Raw genomic sequence first — 7,782 nt, 5'->3', positions numbered from 1 at the left:
CCGGTATAAGTGATTTACATGATCTCATGGTCGAAAGGACTAGGTAACTATGTATCGAAAAGCTTATAGCAAATAACTTAATGACGTGATCTTATGCTACGCTTAATTGGGTGTGTCCATTACATCATTCATATAATGATATAACCTTGTTATTAATAACATCCAATGTTCATGATTATGAAACTAATCATCTATTAATCAACAAGCTAGTTAAGAGGCTTACTAGGGACTCATTGTTGTTTACATAACACACATGTATCAATATTTCGGTTAATACAATTATAGCATGGTATATAAACTTTTATCATAAACATAAAGATATATAATAACCACTTTTATTATTTCCTCTTGGGCATATCTCCAACAGTCTCCCACTTGCACTAGAGTCAATAATCTAGATTACATTGTAAGGTACCTAACACCCATGGCATCATGGTGTTGTTCATACTTTGCCCTAGGGAGAGCTTAAGTCAACGGTTCTGACACACTCAGAAACGTATGTATTTTGCAATTCATTTGCGTCTTCGCGCATCATTCATTTTCCAAATGAGTCGGCATTAAATATGTTTGGTCTTCTAGTGTGGTCTGAAATATGTCGCTAATATTGTCACACACAATGTAGCTTCAAAGTTCTGACACTATCGGAACTACACCAAGTTCTCAAAGAACTCTTCGACTAAAACATCCTCAGTCATTGTCAAAACAATGACATACTCTGCCTTCTTTTGTAGAATCCGTCACAATATTTTAGAACTCTTCTAAATCTAGCATTGTGCTACCTTTTAATCAACACTTAGCCTAATTGAGATTTGAAATTAATTTTATATGTGACCAAACAAATATCGGTGCAACACCTTACAGCGATTTGTTTGTCATTACCCCATATAAAACTATATATATATATCCTTGGTTCTTCTAAAGCACACAGGGATATTTTTACTATTTGTCCATTGATCATCACATGTATCATTCTGGTATATGCTCCTAACTTTTAGAACATAGGACATCTGATTGTGTACATATTATTCGTGATCCACAATCACTCATTTATTTTTACTCATTGAGTGTCAGATACACTCAAGTCTTGTTAAAACTTCACATGAAAAGAACACCTTCTTAATATTTCTATATTGAACTACTTCAATATCCATTCTATGTACTTTGACTTAAACTTATTATGTGTTTCAATCTATCTTCATAGATCTTGACACTAAATATGTTTCTGTCCATTTTCATTGAAGTTAGTTCTCAATGAAACCTTTTATAATCAAGTATATAATTACATCATTTATAACCAACTATATGTCATCTACATAAAGTATTATAAATATGTCTCAGCACTCCCACTTAATTTCTTGCAAATGCAAGCATCTTCATCGTTTCTGATGAAATCCAAAACTCTTTGACTATTTCATCCGGTGAAGATTCCAACTCCGCGATACTCACTTCGTCCAATTGAAGTTCGTATACCTATCTAGTATTCCACGGACTAGCAAAACAATTGGTTGTATCTTGTATACACCTTTAATACACAATTCTGTTAAGTAATGTATTTTGCCATCCTACTATCATATCTCATGAAAGAAATATGTAGCGATTACTAGAATAATCCACATAGACTATAAGCATTGCTACGGAAGATCTAATCTTATCATAGTCAACTCTTTGAACTTTGTCGTAAAAAAACTTTTCGACAAGTCGAGCTTTATTCAAGGATATTCCATCCAAGTCCATCAATTTTATAGATCCATTTACTTTCAAAAGTATTCATCTATCTTGGATTTCATGGCGTATAGCCATTTTAACGGAGTCAGGGCCCATCATAACTTCTTTGTATGTAGTTGGTTTATCATTATTCAAAAATAATCCTTTGTTCACAAATCATTTATTTGATCACAAAGTAAACCATACCTACAAGGTTCAATAAGTACTTCGATCTCCATGACTATAACATTTTGTAGACATGGGAGCCATGATCGTCGTGGCCGCTTCCGGAACCAATTCCGATGCTGCGCTACTCTGATCATTATGCTCAGGTTCATAAACCTTATCAAGTTTTATTGTCCTCCCACTCAAATACTTCGCTAAAAACAATTTCTTGGAAATAAGTAAGAAACATTGACAAACACTTTTGTCTTTGTCTCCATAGTGGAAAGAATTCCCAATCAATTCTGTGAGATAACCAACAAAGACATTCATCCGACTTTGGTTGTAAACTTATTTACTTTATGCTATGCATTCCAAAATTTAAGAAAGGACTATTAGGGTTCATACCCATGCCATAACTCATATGGTGTCATTTCAACGGATCATGATGATGCTCTATTTAGTGTAAAAGCGGTAGTTACTAAAGCATAATCCACAAAAATATAATGGCATCAATATTTTATTTCATCATTGACCCAACAAGGTTTGGATATATCTCTCGGATACTCCATCATCACTATGATACTCCAAGAAACATGAGTCGTAGAACAATTTCATAACTCTCTTAGATGTTCGCTAAAACTCGTAATTCAAATATTTCCACTATGATTCAATCATAGATATTTGACTTTTCTATTACGATGATTTCCACCTCATGCTGAAATTTATTTGAATCCATTCAAATGTTTCAAACTTCTTCCTTATCGAATATATCCACATATATATTCAATTCATTGTTGGAAGTTTTCATGAAGTAGAAGAATCTCCCGCACACACCTATGCCCAGTGAACCACATACATCATCATGTATTTTTCCACTAAGTTAGTTGCCTGTTCAACTCTTGGCCTATGAACGGTATTTCAGTCATTCTCTTTAGAAAAGATTTGCAAGCGCCAAACGATTCAAAAATCGAATGACTCCAAAAATCCATTTGCATGGATTTCCTTCATGCGTTCCTTTCTAACATGACCTAAATGGCGGTTCCACAAATAAGTGGAATTCAAATCATTTGCCTTATGGCATTTTAGCGTCAGTGTTATGTATGTGTGTTTCACCATTAAGATTTATAATAACTTATCCATCGTACATGGAGTAATATCATAATTTGAACAACTCATTGTTTTTATTTGACCAGAGCAAAATAACAATTATTAAGTTCTTTATTATAAATTCTAAGGGCTAGATAGAATGCTAACGACGAACATAATAACACTTTATTTTTGTTCCAGACGTGCATTCCTATCTTATTCCTTATCAGTCACTTAGGCCATTGTATTCTTGTATTGCGTTGTTTTGTATGACACTTCATACCAACCAATATGGCACAAATACCCAAGAATTTTATTATGTGACCAAACTAGGAATACAATCATAACATGTATATCATTTATATACACCTGAGCTAGACTTTCTGGTCTTTTCTTTCTTTCTGCCAAAATATCTTTTGTAGTTTCTCTTTTAGCTTTCCTCATTCTCAGAAAACACTTCACCTTCAATAACTTCTAGGTTTGTTGGTCAAATACCAATAATCTTGAGGTTCTTACTTTGAAGCTGATCATCATATAACAAGTGTTCCAGATTTCACTATTAGTAACTTTGTGATATGATGAAAAATTTCACTCATAATTTTATCCATTATATCATGACGACTTTCTGAGACCATGTCTGTACATGCTAGGCTCGTAAAGTTTAACCTCAGTATTCGCATGTGCAAATCTGGCTTGCACCCGTTGTATGCACACGTAGAATCTATAACACCCGATCATCACGAGATGCTTCGAAACGACGAGTCTTAGCAACGGTGCATACTAAGGACGATCACTTCATGGATATGCGAATATCGTTAGTGCCCCAAAAGTTGGAGAATTGGGACGCCTGGCGTCTTCAACCTTCATACATTCCCATAAAACTTATGAGTTTATGTAGTCTCACCAAATTATATTCTATCATCTTGCAACAAGGTCTTAGATATCACATATATCTCATATCTCGCTTATTTCAGAAAACTAAATTTTCAGCTCCTTACTTTTCAAACAGATTTGAACTTCAAGTTTCACGGAGACAAGATGACTTTAGGTACTAATTGAAACCATAGCTCTTTGAATCAACAATGTGAGGTTTACTAAAAGTTTGCAATAGGACTTAATCATTTCTTGATTCTTTAACAATACGGTACAAGTCCGTAAAGTTTCTTGTCAGATTTTAACAGTATTTCTATCTCAATTACAAGACTAGCGCTTGGTAAAAAATGGATGCCAATACTACAAAATTAATTCAAAATACTACTCAGACTATGTTTATGATAATTAGTTCATGTTTTAATCTAATTACTAATGAACCCCCACTTAATACAACATCCCTCATAGTTGTTAAGTGGTACACGATCCAAATCCACTACATCAAAACCGATCATCACGTGAGATGATGTAGCTTCAATGGTGAATATCAACATGTTGATCATATCATCCATATGACTCGTGTTCAACCTTTCGGTTTCCGTTGTCCCGAGGCCATGTCTGTACATGCTAGGCTCGTCAAGCAAACCCAAGTATTCCGCGTGTGCAACATGGCTTACACCCGTTGTATGTGAACGTTGAGTCTATCACATCCGATCATCACGAGATGCTTCGAAACGACGGACTATATCAACGGTGCATACGAGGGGAGAACACTTTATTATCTTGATATTAATGTGAGGGATCATCTTATAATGCTACCGTCGCGTTCTAAGCAAAATAAGATGCATAAAGGATTAACATCACATGCAATTCATATGTGATATGATATGGCCCTTTAGTCTTTGCGCCTTCGATCTTCATCTCCAAAGCACGGACATGATCTCCATCATCAACGGGCATGATCTCCATCATCGTCGGCGTAGCGTTAAGGTCCATGGCGCCGTCTTCATGGTTGTTCACCTCATGTAGCAACTATTACAACTACTTTGAAATACTACTCAACATGAAATTTAAAGACAACCATAAGGCTCCTGCCGGTTGCCACAATACAATAATGATCATCTCATACATATACATCATCACATCATGGCCATATCACATCACCAAACCCTGCAAAAACAAGTTAGACGTCTCTAATTTGGTTTGCATATTTTACGTGGTTTAGGGTTTTTGAGTAAGATCTAATCTACCTACGAACAAGAACCACAACGGTGATACTAGTGTTGTCAATAGAAAGAGTAAATTGAATCTTCACTATGGTGGGAGAGACAGACACCCGCAAAGCCACTTATGCAATACAAGTTGCATGTCGAACGTGGAGCAAGTCTCATGAACGCGGTCATGTAAAGTTAGCCCGAGCCGCTTCATCCCACCATGCCACAAAGATGCAAAGTACTCGAACTAAAGACAACAAAGCATCAACGCCCACAAAAACAATTGTGTTCTACTCGTGCAACCATCTATGCATAGACACGGCTCTGATACCACTGTAGGGATTCGTAGCATAGAAAACAAAAAATTTCCTACCGCGAGAACGCAATCCAAGCCAAGATGCAATCTAGAAGATGGGAGCAACGAGGGGATGAACGAGACTAACCCTTGAAGATTTCCAAAGCCTACAAGAGGAGGCTCTCGTTGCTGCGGTAGACGATCACTTGCCGCTTTCAAAAGCGCGTAGAAGATCTTGACGGTGCCACAATCGGGCAGCACCTCCGTACTCGGTCACACGTTCGGTGTTGATGACGACGTCCTTCTCCCCGTTCCAGCGGGCAGCGGAAGTAGTAGATCCTCCTCGGAATCCCGACAGCACGACGGCGTGGTGGCGGTGGTGGTGGAGAACTCTGGCAGGGCTTCGCCTAAGCGTATGCGGGAGAAGTGGTGGAGGAGGAGAGGCTAGGGTTTGGGAGAGGGGGTGGCTAGGGCACCGGCCATGGGCAGCCCTAGGTGATGCGGCCAAGAGTGGGCAGCCCCCTCCCTCTCCTCCTCATTATATAGGTGGAAATCTCCAAGTGTTGGTATCCAAGTCTTCGAATAAGACCCGAAACCAAAACCTTCCATAGGGACAAAACCTACCCAAGGGGGGAATCCCACTCAAGGTGGGACTCCCACCCCTTCCTTGGGGGGTTGGCCGGCCACCCTTGGGGAGTCCACCTTGGACTCCTCCCCTTTAGGGTTGGCTGGCCATGCAAGGTGGAGTCCTTCCGGGACTCCACTTTCCATGGTGATTTCTTCCGGACTTTTCTAGAACCTTCTAGAACCTGCCATAAATGCACCGGATCATTTCCAAACTTGGAATATGACTTCCTATATATGAATCTTATTCTCCGGACTATTCCAGACCTCCTTGTGATGTCCTGGATCGCATCCGAGACTCTGAACAAAACTTTGAACTCTATTTCTTATTCCATATCTACTTAAACGACATCAAACCTTAAGTGTGTCACCCTACGGTTCGCGAACTATGTAGACATGGTTGAGATCTCTCTCCGACCAATAACCAATAGCGGGATCTGGAGATCCATAATGGCTCCCACATATTCAACGATGACTTAGTGATCGAATGAACCATTTACATACGATACCGATTCCCTTTGTCACGCGATATTTTACTTGTCCGAGGTTTGATCATCGGTATCTCTATACCTTGTTCAACCTCATCTCCTGACAAGTACTCTTTACTCGTACCGTGGTATGTGGTCTCTTATGAACCATTCATATGCTTGCAAGCTATTTAGACGACATTCCACCGAGAGGGCCCAGAGTATATCTATCCATCATCGGGATGGACAAATCCCACTGTTGATCCATATGCCTCAACTCATACTTTCCGCATACTTAATCCCACCTTTATAACCACCCATTTACGCAGTGGCGTTTGATGTAATCAAAGTACCTTTCCGGTATAAGTGATTTACATGATCTCATGGTCGAAAGGACTAGGTAACTATGTATCGAAAAGCTTATAGCAAATAACTTAATGACGTGATCTTATGCTACGCTTAATTGGGTGTGTCCATTACATCATTCATATAATGATATAACCTTGTTATTAATAACATTCAATGTTCATGATTATGAAACTAATCATCTATTAATCAACAAGCTAGTTAAGAGGCTTACTAGGGACTCATTGTTGTTTACATAACACACATGTATCAATGTTTCGGTTAATACAATTATAGCATGGTATATAAACTTTTATCATAAACATAAAGATATATAATAACCACTTTTATTATTGCCTCTTGGGCATATCTCCAACAGTTTTGCCATCGGCAGTTAACCAACATTGATTTATCGAGTAAAATTGGGCACGTTACTCTTATCCCTTACGTACTATCATATTAAATGACTTCACTTGAAGTTTTAAAGGACCCGATATACAAAAACATATCGGATGATTAAGACAATTCAGAAAACATCGGCATCAGAATCTTCGAGTATTACAACTTGAGTCTACGCACGGTTGCAAGCATCCGTCCCTAGACTCAGGGGCTACTCCCATCGGGAGCGCTGGACGCGCACCCGATAAAAAGTAGTTTCGACTTCAACATGATGAAAAAGGATCAAGTCTTTTCGGCAGCTATGGACATTCGACAGAAGACAATTATAGTCCCTGCCCGAAGCTTTACTTCGGCCAGTCACTCGGGGGCTACTGATGTGGGCGTTACCCTTCGGGTAACCAACATTAGACTACCTCCTCCGGCCCAACTAGGGGCCCATGAAGATTGCCCCACAACCAAGGTGAGCCTATACGTCGGTTCCAGTAAAGGAGACTCACCCGAAGAAGGATTCTTGACGAAAAAGGCAAGAAGACATTAAATAAGGAAAGATTAGAATAGATCTCTTTGTAACCTAGTCGAGTCCGCACAGAACTCTCGGGACCTGGCCTGCTAT

Source organism: Lolium perenne, chromosome 2 (assembly GCF_019359855.2).
Source record: "Lolium perenne isolate Kyuss_39 chromosome 2, Kyuss_2.0, whole genome shotgun sequence".
Lineage (NCBI taxonomy): Eukaryota > Viridiplantae > Streptophyta > Magnoliopsida > Poales > Poaceae > Lolium > Lolium perenne.
The sequence above is the reverse complement of the archived record's forward strand: the minus strand, read 5'-3'. Positions refer to the sequence as shown.